The sequence below is a fragment of the Prionailurus bengalensis genome, chromosome C2 (assembly GCF_016509475.1).
Source record: "Prionailurus bengalensis isolate Pbe53 chromosome C2, Fcat_Pben_1.1_paternal_pri, whole genome shotgun sequence".
Classification (NCBI taxonomy): Eukaryota; Metazoa; Chordata; class Mammalia; order Carnivora; family Felidae; genus Prionailurus; species Prionailurus bengalensis.
Window position 1 is genome coordinate 105151414 of NC_057350.1, and position 13210 is coordinate 105164623.

A 13210-nucleotide genomic window follows, 5' to 3' on the forward strand; every position below is an offset into this window, starting at 1 on the left:
TTCTGCTTTTATCCTGAGATCATCAGTGAATCATATATGACATAAACTAAATGGAAGCAACATTGGGAGGAAAATCCATCTGTCACTGTATCTTTTTGTGAGTCTAATCATTAGGCAAAAGGAAATGCTTACCTCTAAACTAGGCCAGGTGGAAAAAGGATATACAGATAATTTAGATTTAGACGATGAAATGAGGAGAGAACTTACTGAGGCAGGAAAGAAAAGGCTTGGAGGGATGAGAAGGTGAGGTGATGCAAGGAAATAAAAGCCTAGTTCCAACCCTGTAAAATGGAAAGAATAGACGTGTAAGCTTGAAAATACTTTATTTAAAATCACTTTGAACAATTACATATAAAGTATTGAAAATAAAAGTGATTTTTAGATGGCTTCAATATAAGAAAGTCAGAACATGATGTGGCCCAGCTTGCCCAGACTCACTGAGGTAATATCTAAGGATGTCTTAGATTATGAATTAAATGCATTTCAGGCTGTATGAAGGAACCCAGTACTGGCTTGTGCAGATTTGAATTTCCAGAACAGCCTGCTGGGTGGCCTCCACTGTCAAGCCATCTTGCACACTCCATTGCCTAACTAATCTGCCTGAAACAAGCCTGTAATCACTATAAAGCCTTCAGCACCTTCCCATGTCTTATTAAATCCACTCTGAGCTCTGCCTGGCCCTCTAGTCCGACCTTACCTGTTCCGTCTTCCTTCTTCCTTTCTCTCCAGCACACACCCCTCTCTCAGACCTGTCTCTCCACTTGTCCTGCTTCTGGACCTTTGCCCAAGAGGCTGCTTTGGTCAGAAACATATGCTGTCTCTTATCTGCCTGGCCAGATGACATCCTTCAGTCCAGGCTGAGCTTCCTTTTCAATTCCTCCATGGATCTTTCTTGATTGTCCCTTTCTTTGAACTCCTAAAACACAACTGTTCAATTATATACTGCTATATATTAGTCATTATTCTTTCTTTTTTGAGAGACAGAGAGAGAGAGGGAGAGAGAGAGACAGAGAGAGAGAGAGAGACAGAGAGAGACAGAGAATGAGTGGGGGAGGGGCAGAGAGAGAGGGGGACAGAGGATCTGAAATGGGCCCTGCACTGACAGCAGAGAGCTGATGCAGAGCTCAGACTCATGAACTGAGAGATAGTGACCTGAGCCAAAGTCGGATGCTCACCTAAATGAGCCACCCAGGTGCCCCATATTAGCCATTATTCTTTTACATGTTAGCACCAGGAAATGGAGGAAAGAGAAGAGAGAAATTAATAACAGAGAAGTGTGAAATCCCCATTTTAGATTCCAATTTGGAGGTGGGACTTTGGCAGAGGATCGAGGAAGTACAGCAGAGTGGTCCCAGAAGCCTTTGGTGCAGGAAAGGAAGCAGAGACAGTTGTAATGAGCATCCTGCTTTCCATATCACTTGGCAGTAATATCTTAAGTTTTAAGTTCAGCATCACGAGGAATAAGAAATTTAACCTGTGAATGTTGTAGATATCGGAAGCTTATCATGCAAATTATTGGGCCCCATTCCAGACCTACTGAATCAAAATCTCTGAGGTTGGGGCCCAGAAATCTGGGTTTTAATAGCACTCTAGGCAATTGTGATGCACAATAATGTTTAGAGAACCAGTGCTTTAGAGCATAAAACCTTAAACATTACTCACTATATAAAACTATTTTTTTAATGTTTATTTATTTTTGAGAGAGAGAGAGTGAGACACAGTATGAGCAGGGGAGGGGCCGAGAGAAAGGAAGACACAGAATCTGAAGCAGGCTCGAGACTCCGAGCTGTCAGCACAGAGCCCGACATGGGGCTTGAACTCATGAACCATGAGATCATGACCTGAGCCGAAGTCGGACGCTTAATCAACTGAGCCACCCAGGTGCCCCGCATATAAAACTATTTCTATAATATATGACAAACATTACTCACTATATAAAACAATTTCTTTAGCATATGACATACTTCCTTGCCTTCTGGAACAGAACAGGCTAAACACAAAGTGTTTGTTTCTTGTGGGGCCAGAGTCACTATGACGAACATTACTTCTTGCCCAGTGTCATTGTAATAGGCAGCACACCAGACAGAAAACTCAGGCACCATGCTGTTAGGGCCCCAGCCAACCAGGTCACCTCATTGGAGCAACTCACAGCAACTGTCATCTGAGTCCACCATCTGGGCCATTATCTACAGCTTGGGGCTCTATGAAAATAATATAGACTAATAGAAACTGACTGAATCACAGTATAAAAGAAAATGCACGTGGTTCACTAATTATGCCCACACCAAGTAGTACAATGAATACGGCGCAGAGGTGTTTTGTGTGCCATATTCCAGTGTCTCTACATCAAAGGAGTGGTGGAAGTTCTTAGTCAACTCTTGGGAGATGTTTCTGTTCTCAACTGTATTTCACTTACTCACTTATGATCTAGGCTTTACTGATCTTCCTCCAAGGAACACCATTCTTGCTACAACCAAGTTTGCCTAGGAAAACTCCTTCCTTACAAGTCATTAAAAGTTCTCAAAATCATGGGGCTCCTGGGTGGCTCAGCCCGTTGAGTGTCTGATTCTTGATTTTGGCTCGGGTCATGATCTCACAGTTGGTGGGATCAAGCCCCAAGTCAGGCTCTGCCCTGACAGCACAGAGCCTGCTTGGGATTCTCTCCCTCCCTTCTTTCCGCCTCTCTCAAATAAATAAACTTAAAAGAATTCTCAAAATCTGCATCTGCACTTGCTCAAAGTTCAGATTTTACTAAGGTATCTCCCTGGATGATGGCTATGGGGGGTTAGCTTTCCTTGAACACATTGTGCTGACCTGCTACCAGCTTCTTACTTCCAGGGAGCGGCAGCTTTTCCACACTCACACCTTGGTGGGTACCTCCGACCAGCATCTTCATGCTCTGCCCCTACTGAGGGCTTCAGCGAGATTTACATCCAGTTCAGTTCCTTTTGGAAAGAAACAACTTCCAGTTGGGATTTCCTTGAATTTGAAGGTAGATGCATATGGAAATTTGACAGATACTGCCAAAATGCCTCTCAGAGGAGTTCCCCAGAAATGTAGTTTGCCTGTTTGCCCACAGCCTTACCAGCAGAGACAGAAATTTCTTTTTCCTGTGGATGTCATGATGCCCTGTGACATCTTCACATAGTAATCGCCATTAGAAGAACTTCAGTCATCTCTCTTCAGATGCTGACTCTTCCTCTCATTTTCTTTTTCTATTTAATTCAAAGAATTGAATTGAAAACTTACTTTGAAACTAGTTCTCACAAGTATAAAATCACAGAACTTGCAACTTGGCTATGATATTTCTCATGACCTCTGTTCTTTTTCTCCTTGAAGATGAGTCAAGAGTTTTAAATCAGAAGGAAAAGAAATTTTTAAGTGATCTAGCACCTATTTGTATAATAGACTTTGGAGTTTTGTTGTTAATCTATCTCCATATTCCAAAACATCTCTTTATTTCCATTCATAGAAAAGCATTGTCATTTATTGGGAGTCAAAAGGCTCCCTTACCACCCAGTACTGTCCTATTATTCATTTCTAGGACAGCTGAAGTTCAAAAGTTAATCACTAATGCAGATGTTAATCATAGGGGACACTGGGTTGGGGGTCAGGAAGAGTATATAGGATCTTTCTGTACTTCCTGCTCACATTTTCTGTAAATCTAAAACTGCTCTAAAAGAGTCTAAAGTTTTGTAAAGTAAAAAACAGAATAGGTTATGTAACAAAATGCTGTTTTTGTAAATGAGAAATGCATGCATAGAAAACAACAAAACACATTTTACAAAAGTAGATACAAAGTGAAGACACTCATTCAATACATTAGAGTGGTGGTCTTTGTGGGCAGTGATAATGGAAGTGCAGTATTGTGAAAAAAAATGAAATTAACAAACTCAGAGAGGGACATTGCATGGACCAATGATGATAGTATGCCATGAACTGAGTATGATCAAATGTGTCCTATGAACTTGAAATCTAAATTAAAAAAAAAAAAAAGGTAGTGGTTCTCAACTTGAGCAGGGAGGTAAAGTTTAGAGAGATTTTATTTTTTTATTTTGGGAGGGGGTGCGAGCAGGAAAGAGGAGGAGAGGGAGAGAGAGAGACAGCAGGCTCCACACTCAGCGTGGAGCCCAATCTGGGGCTCAATCCCACGACCTGGGATCATGACCTGAGCCTAAATCAAGATGTGGAGACTCAATCAACTGAGACACCCAGGTGCCCCTAGAGAAATTTTAAAAGAACACACATGCCTCAGTCCCATTTCAGACCCAACTGCATCAGAGGCTCCAGACTTGGAGCCCAAGTATGTGCATTTTGCAAAAGTTCCTATATTAGCCAGGACACTTTTAGTTACAAAACCCCAACTCAAATATGTATAATGAATATAGGGGCTGTATTGGCTCATGTGGCTTGGAAGTCTGGGGAGTAGTGTAGCTTCAGACACAGATGAATCCAGGAGCTCAAGCTATCCAATCACGCTCTCTCCCACTGCTGTCTGTTTCCAGCTCGATCTCCCCTATTGTGACAGGTTCTCTTTCCCTGTGGTAGGGAAGGTTTTTACTGACATTTATAGTCATGTGGAGGGAGGAAGGGGACGGAGTAAAATGGAACACTGTAACTGACAATGCCTCAAGGGCCACAGGAAGTGAAGTAGGAGTTCCCCAATAGAAGGGATAGGTGATTATCATATCTCCCCAGGAATATAATTCAGAATAACTCAAACATTCCCTTGTAGGATGACATGGATCTTCCTGAATAAAAAAAAAAAAAAAAATTTTCCAGGTTCCCCATCCTGGTCTCTTGCTCACTTGGGCTCGGCTGCCATGTTCAGTCTAGTTTTGAACATGCCATCATGTTCAGTCACACCTTCCCCTGTCCCAGAAAGACAAAAGCATTTAGTCAAATTTGCTATGTGTCTGGCTTACAGCTCTCCTGGATAAGCTTAGAATAAAAAATATTTAGTGCAACTATGTGTTCAGCAATATAGATGATGAGTCTAAGAAGGAAAAAGACTGGATAAGTTATCATATCCAAGGTCACAGCAAGCAAAAGTGACAGTCTGAATTTAAGCTCAGATTTTATATCTCCAAACCTCATGCTCTGTCCAAAGTGCAACACTGAAAGGTAGTATTAATAATAAAAATGGGGAACACGGCTGGCTCAGTTGGAAGAGCATGTGACTCTTGATCTTGGTGTCATGAGTTCAAGCCCCACATTGGGTGTAGATATTACTTAAATAAATAAATAAATGTTAAATAATAATTATTCTTATTACAATAAACATTGCTACTATTTATTGAGTTTTTGCTATGTTCCAGGCAGTGTTTTATAAACATTATCTCACTAACTCTCATAACAGGCTATGAAGAAGGTATCATCCCCATTTTATAGATGGAATTGTATAGCTCAGAGAAGAACTGAGCTCAGAGAAGTAATAATCCTGATTACATAGCTATTACGTGTAGAGCCAGGACCCAAAACCAAATACATTCAAAAAAAGGTTTATTTCAGAAGAACAAAAACTTAATAGGTTAGCCAATAAATAACATCAAGCCTACTTCCAGGGGAAAAATAAAGTATCTAATTTTTGAAGATCATAACTAATTAGTTAAAGTTGACTTACTCGTTTGAAAACATAGACCTTAAAATATAATCATTCAAACATAATAGAAGCTTTATTTCTCTCTAACGACATGGTTCAGAGGGGTGTTCCAGCTTGGAAGGGTTCAGCTCCATGAACTACAGGTCATTCAGGGACTTGGCAGAACAGAGTTTCTGCCATCCTAAACGTGTGGCTTCTAAGGTCACTCTGCTTGTCACCATCCTGGCCCATGAGAAGGAGGAAAGGTGCACAATGTCTAGTCCCTTGAAAGCATAGTCCAGAAGGGCACAAATAGCTTCTGATGCATTCCAGTATCAAGAGCTCAGTCACATGAAACACTCCGCAGCAAAGGAGGCTGGACAATGTGGCTTGTGGTTGGACAGGCATGACCTACAGCCATGATAGTTAAGGCTGCTGTGGAAGAAAAAAGAACAAATTTTGGTGGTGGAGCTGTTGGTAGCTGTCTCTGTCACAACAATCTAATAGACTTAGCCATTAACATAGACAGAGACCTATTTATCATAAAACTTATGAAACTTGGGGCACCAGGGTGGCCCAGTTGGTTGAGCGTCCAACTTCGGCACAGGTCATGACCCACAGTTCCTGAGTTTCAGCCCCGTATCGGGCTCTGTGCTGACAACTCACAGCCTGGAGCCTGCTTCGGATTCGGTGTCTGCCTCTCTCTCTGCCACTCCCCCACTCACACTCGCTCGCTCTCTCTCTCTCAAAAATAAATAAACGTTAAAGTTAAAAAAAAAAAAAACCTATGAAACTCAAACTTCTAGGCCTCTCACTAGCATGGCCTCTTCCAAGGCCCTTTTAGGGGCCTGTATTACTTAGCAATTTTTGGATAACAAATTACTCCAAAACTTATCAGCTTAAAACAATAACCTTATTATCTCACACAATTCCTGAGAGTCTGAAATCTGGGAGCTGCTTCTCTGAGTGGCTCTGGCTCAGAATATTAAGCTGTCAGCCAAAAATGCAGTTATTTAAAGGCTTGACCAGGGCTGGAGGATCCACTTCTGAAATGGTAATCACATAGCTGTGGGCTGGAGGCTTCAGTTTGTCACTGCATGGTCTAATCCACAGGGTTGTCTGATGGTTCTCAAGACATGGAAGCTGAGTTCCCCCAGAGTGAATGATCTGGGAGAGAGGGGTAAAAGTCATAATGCCCTTTATAACCTAGCCTCCAAACTGACATCAATGCTACCTAATTCTGTTGGTCTCACAGACCAACCTCAATGCAATATGAGAGAGGAGGTACACCAGGGCGTGAATACCAGAAGAGGGGGATAAGAAGGGGGAAATCTTCATATATGAGGCTGTGTATCAATAGGCTCTAGCAATACGTTCACATGTTTTTTGTAGTATTGGCAAAAGATTTTTTTATGCTCTTTTTTTTTTAATGTTTATTTATTTTTGAGAGATAGGGAGAGAGAGAAAGAGAGCAAGCAGGGGAGGGGCAGAGAAGGAGGAGGACAGAGGATTCAGTGTGCCCCGCACTGACAGGAGAGAGCCCAATGTAGGGCTTGAACTCATGAACCATGAGATCATGACCTGAGCTGAAGTCGGATGCTTAACTGACTGAGCCACCCAGGCACCCCTGTTATTTTTCTTAATGAGTTCTCCCTAGTTGTATAAGCTTATGGCACAAAACATGAATCCTTTTTTTATACGACCTTGCTTGACAATTATTTAAAATTGTTAAAGTTATTTTAGAACATGGTGAATTTATTCCACAAACCAAAACTTTAATAACTAAATTCTGAAGGAATGAAGTACTTTTGCAAGAGTGTTTGTTTTCATTGTTGTTAATATTATATAGTTTGTACACTGCTGATTTGTTATCAATGCCACACAAGAAGTTAGGATATCTGGATGTCAATCCAGATTCTACCTCTAACAAACTGAGTGATCTCCCTTCATATGATGCAGCCTGCTCTCTGAACTGGCTTTGTCTCTACAATAAGCAGTTGCATTAACTAGTGTGTACAGGTGCTTCTAGCCAGGTCTTTAAATTTTTTTTTTTCAACGTTTATTTATTTTTGGGACAGAGAGAGACAGAGCATGAACGGGGGAGGGTCAGAGAGAGAGGGAGACACAGAATCGGAAACAGGCTCCAGGCTCTGAGCCATCAGCCCAGAGCCTGACGCGGGGCTCGAACTCACGGACCGCGAGATCGTGACCTGGCTGAAGTCGGACGCTTAACCGACTGCGCCACCCAGGCGCCCCATTTTTTTTTTAATTTTTTTTCAACGTTTATTTATTTTTGGGACAGAGAGAGACAGAGCATGAACGGGGGAGGGTCAGAGAGAGAGGGAGACACAGAATCGGAAACAGGCTCCAGGCTCTGAGCCATCTAGCCAGGTCTTTAAAAGTATGTCTCTCTATGCTACAAATTTCTCATCCATAGAATGGGAGTAACAGTATCTACTTCACAGAGGTATAGTGATGATCAAATGAGGTAGCCTACATAAACTATCCCAAATATGCCTAGGAAGCAGTGCATATTCAGTATATATTAGCCATTCTTATTATTTTATGCCTGAAAACTAACCAACCTCAGGAAGCCTATTTTGAATAATTTTATAGTATCAGAGTAATTCATAATCTCAGTTTTCATCTCAGATGATTGTGTAAATTTTTATAAGTGAGTGAAAGTTAATAGGAAGTAATATCAAGGTTGCAGAACAATGGGGAACTCTCATACATTTATTGATGAGAGTATAAGCTGGTATAATGACTTTGGTAAAACATTTAATAATATATCCACTTAAGCTAAACTTATACATATCTTATGGCCCAGCAAATCCTCTCCTGTCTAAACTCAACATATATTAGTGCCATGTCCACCAAAATTTATACATGAGAATATGCATCATAGCTTTATTGATAATATTCAAACTTGAAACAACCCAAATGTCTTTCAGCAATAGAATGGAAAAGTAAAGCATATTCATACAATGGAATGAAAATAACAATGAAAAGAACAAATCTCACCAATATGATATTGAGCAAAAGAAACCAAATATGTAAAAATCCATCTTCATGATCCCATTATATGGAGTACAAAATCAGGCAAGCAAAACTGTGGTAATGGAGGTCAAAAGAATGATTATCTTTGAAAAAATATTGATTGAAAGAGAGGGTAAGGGAGCCTTCTGGGGTGCTGGAAATGTTCTACATATTGATCTGAGTAGTGGTTTCACGAGGTGTGTACGTGTGTAAAAAACCAGTCAAGCTTTAGATTTAAGATTTGTACATCTCATTGTAAGTTGTACCTCAATGAAATATTTTTTAAGTTGGTAATGGTATAAAGAAATCCATTGCTGATATCATTGTAGGAGAAGATATAGGCTTATGCAATTTTGTTTCATTTTAGCTAAATTTTTGACAATTATGGTTCTAGGTAATAATTAATGAACAATTAATTATTACTCTCCTATCATATACTACCTTATTAATTGTGTCAATTTTTCACTCATTTCACAAATACTTAAGTGCCAGATGCTCTGCTAGGTGATGGGATCATTAACAATGAACAAAATAGACACAGCTCTTGCATCCACAGAACTGGTGTATCAGCAAGACAGAGAAATAAATCAGAAGTTACAACTGTGGAGTGAGAACGGAGTGCACAGAGATACAAACAAGGAGAACATTTCCCCAAAGCCATGCTGGGAAAATGAGAGGGGCTGATTTTCTTGAGTTTTGGAAACCAGCAGTGCTCAAAGACAGGAGTCTTAGAGGTCAGTGGCTATACTGGGATAGAGACCTGAGGGTGCTGCCCTACTCCTAGAGAGAAGGCAGGCAAGCACCCCAGGGCGATCTAAGGATTGCCTAAGGTGCATGGAAAGAGACCGTTCGCTCTTCTTAAAGTATATCTGCGAGAAGTGGTGTTCGCAGAGATGCCTCTCTGGGGAAAAAGAGCCAGTGGGTGCCATTTCCTTCCCCTGCCTTTCAGCATAGGTGCAAAGACACCTGCTGAAGGCAGCTAACCTGGATACTGGCTGTTTAGCCCATTTACTCCAAATGCCACACCCCTGCACTCTGGCTTGACTGCCATTCTCCATCAAACCTGCATCCATCCCGGTGTGTAAGACCATGCCCTAGAAAACCAGCACAGGCCCTGCCACAGCAGGTCCCTAAAGTTTGGAGTTTTAAAAGTCAGCAGGCCTGGCTGGGTTAGAGTCCAAAGTGCACTGTGCTGCTCCAGACAGGCAAGTAACCCAGAGACAGACAGTGTGAAATCAGCAATCTGAAAACTCCTGGAACACACAAGGAGAAATTATTTGCTCTTTTGGAAGGGATTCCCTGAAAGTAGCAAGCACAGAGACCCCTCTTCAGGGACAAAGAAATTCTGGTACCATTTCTCTCTCCCACCCCTCAGCATAAACTAGCTTCGGTAAACAGCACAGTGCCAACAATGGCTGTCTAACCTGCTTACACCAAGTCCTACCCCCCGCCCCCAAGCTCTGCTGGTACTGCTTTTCTCAGGCAAGTGTTCCTAAGACCCAGAACAGTGGGCCTCTCCCACAGAATACCAGCACAAACCCCTGCACACACCACATCTATCCACCAGAGATTTCTGCAAGGCTTCAGTTCTAGTGGAAGTAGCATCAAGTCTTTCATTTAACTAGGTATGCACACCTCAGACAAAATGCCAGGATGGAGGAATTCAGCCCAAAAGAAAGAGCAAGAAAAGCTCATGGCCAGAGATCTAATCAAAACAGATATAAGTAATATGCCTGGTGAAGAATTTATGGCAACAATCATAGGGATACTCGTTGGGACTGAGAAAAGCATGGAAAACATCAGAAAGACCCTTACCACAGAGATAAAAGTTAAAAAAAACAAGCCGTCAGAAATGAAAGATACAATAACTGAGATTCAAAACTGACCAGATGTAATGACCACAAGGATGGAAGAAGCAGAGGAATGAATAAATTATATAGAAGAAAGAATAATGGAAAATGATGAAGCTGAACAAAAGAGAGAAAGAAGAATTATGGATCACAAGAATAAACTTAGGGAACTCAGTGACTTCATCAAACATAATAACATTCATATCATAGGAGTCTCAGAAGAAGAGAGAGGAAAGGGGGCAGGTTTATTTGAGGAAATAATAGGTGAAAACTTCTGGGGAAGGAAACAGACATCCAAATCTAGGAGGCACAGAGAACTCCCATCAAAATCAACAAAAGCAAGCCAACACCAAGTCATATTATAGTTAAATTTGCAAAACATAGTGATAAAGAAAAAAGTCCTAAAAGCAGCAAGACAAAAGAAGTCCCTAACTTACAAGGGAATACCCATAAAGCTAGCTGCAGATCTCTCCACAGAAACTTGGCAAGCCAGAAGGGAGTGGCATGATATATTCAATGTGCTGAATGGGAAAAATCTGCAGCCAAGAATACTCTATCCAGCAAAGCTATCTTTCTGAATAGACGGAGAGATAAAGAGTTTTCCAGACAAACAAAAGCAAAAGGAGTTCATGACCACTAAACCAGGCCTGCAAAAAACATTAAAGGGGACAGACTGAGTGGGAAAGAAAGACCAAAAGTGACAAAGACTAGAAAAGAACAGAGAAAATCTCCAGAAAAAAACAACAAAACAAGTCATAAAATGGCACTAAAAACATACCTATCATTAGTTACTCTGAATGTGAGTAGACTAAATGCTCCAATCAAAAGACATAGGGTGTCAGAATGGGTTTAAAAAAAAAAGACATCTAATCTGTTGCCCACAAGAGACTGATTTTAGACCTAAAGACACCTACAGATTGAAAGTGAGGGGATGGAGAAACATCTGTCATGCAAATGGATGTGAAAAGAAAGCCAGAGCAGCAATACGTGTACCAGACAAAATAGACTTTAAAACAAAGACCATAACGGGGCATCTGGGTAGTTCAGTCAGATGAGCATCCGACTTGATTTCAGCTCAGGTCATGATACCAAGGTCATGGGATCAAGCTCTGGACTGAGCATGGAGACTGTTTGAGATTCTCGTTCTCTCTCTCTCTCACCTGTCTGCCCTTTCCTCCACTTGCACTCTTTCTCTCTAAAATAAACAAATAACTAAATAAATAAATTAAATTAAATTAAATAAAGACTACAAATAAGAGACAAAGAAAGACACTATATAATAATAAAGGAGACAATCCAACAAGAAGATCTAACAGTTGTAAATATTTATGCACCCAACATAGAAGCATCAAAATACATCAAACATAAAGTTACTAACTGATAATATTACAATAATAGTAGGGGGTTTTAACACCCCACTTACAACAATAGATAACATCTGAGCAGAAAATCAACAAGGAAACAATGGCTTTGAGTGACACACTGGGCCAGATGGACTTAACAGATATATTCAGAACATTTCATCCTAAAGCAGCAGAATACACATTCTTTTCAAGTGCACATGGAACATTCTCCAGAATAGATCACATACTAGGTCACAAATCAGGCCTCAAGAAGTACAGAAAGATTGAGATCATACCATACATCTTTTGTAACCACAAGACTATGAAACTTGAAGTCAACCACAAGAAAAAAATTGGAAACACCACAAATACATGGAGGTTAAACAACATGCTGCTAAAGAATGAAGGGGGGAGGGCACCTGGGTGGCAGAGTTGGTTAAGTGTCTGATTCTTGATTTCAGGTCAGGTCATGATCTCATGGTTCATGGGTTTGAGTGCCACATTGGCTTCCATGCCAATAACGTGGAGCCTCCCTCTCTTTCTCTGCCCTTTCCCTGCTCATGAGGGTGTGCTCTCTCTCTCTCTCTGTCTCTCTCTTTCAAAATATATAAACTTAAAAAAAAAAGAATGAATGGGTCAACCAAGAAATTAAAGAAGAAATTTAAAAAATATATGGAATCAAATGAAAATGAAAACAAAGGTCCAAAATCTTTGGGATGCAGCAAAAGCAATCATAAGAGGAAAGTCTATGGCAAGACAGGTCTACTTCAAGAAGCAAGAAAAATCTCGAATAAACAACCTAACCTGACACCTAAAAGAGTTAGAAAAATGACAATGAAGCCTAAAGTCAGCAGAAGGGAAATAATAAAAGTTAGAGCAGAAATAAATGATATGGAAACTAAACTAAGCTAAACTAAACTAAATTTAGTTTAAAAAAAAAATAGAACAGATCAAAGAAACCAGGACCTGATTCTTCAAAAACAAAATTGATAAAACTTATAAACTCCTAGCCAGACTTATCAAAAATAAAAAAGAAAAGACCCAAATAAAATCACAAATGGGAGAGGAGAAATAACAACCAACACCACAGAAATACAAACAATTACAAGAGGATATTACGAAAAGTGATATGCCAACAAGTTGGACAATCTGGAAGAAATAGATAAATTCCTAGAAACATATAAACTACCAAAACTGAAATAGGAAGAAATAGAAAATTTGAACTGACTGGTAACCAGCCAAAAAATTGAATCAGTAATCAAAAATCTCCCAACAAACAAGGCTAGGGCCATATGGCTTCAGAGGGAAATCCTACCACACATTTAAAGAAGTTAATACCTATTCTTCTCAAACTGTTCCAAAAAATATAAGTGGAAGGAAAACTTCCAGATTCATTC

General features: G+C 40.4%; 1 long non-coding RNA gene across 1 annotated transcript; it reads right to left on the reverse strand.

Annotated features, from left to right (window-relative positions):
• Window positions 1–207: 207 nt before the first annotated feature.
• LOC122491781 lies at window positions 208–4080 on the reverse strand. The gene is made up of 2 exons (XR_006299443.1): window positions 3086–4080; window positions 208–281 (listed from the first exon to the last, which is right to left on the reverse strand). It is a non-coding gene; the product is annotated as an uncharacterized LOC122491781 (long non-coding RNA).
• Window positions 4081–13210: the final 9130 nt, after the last annotated feature.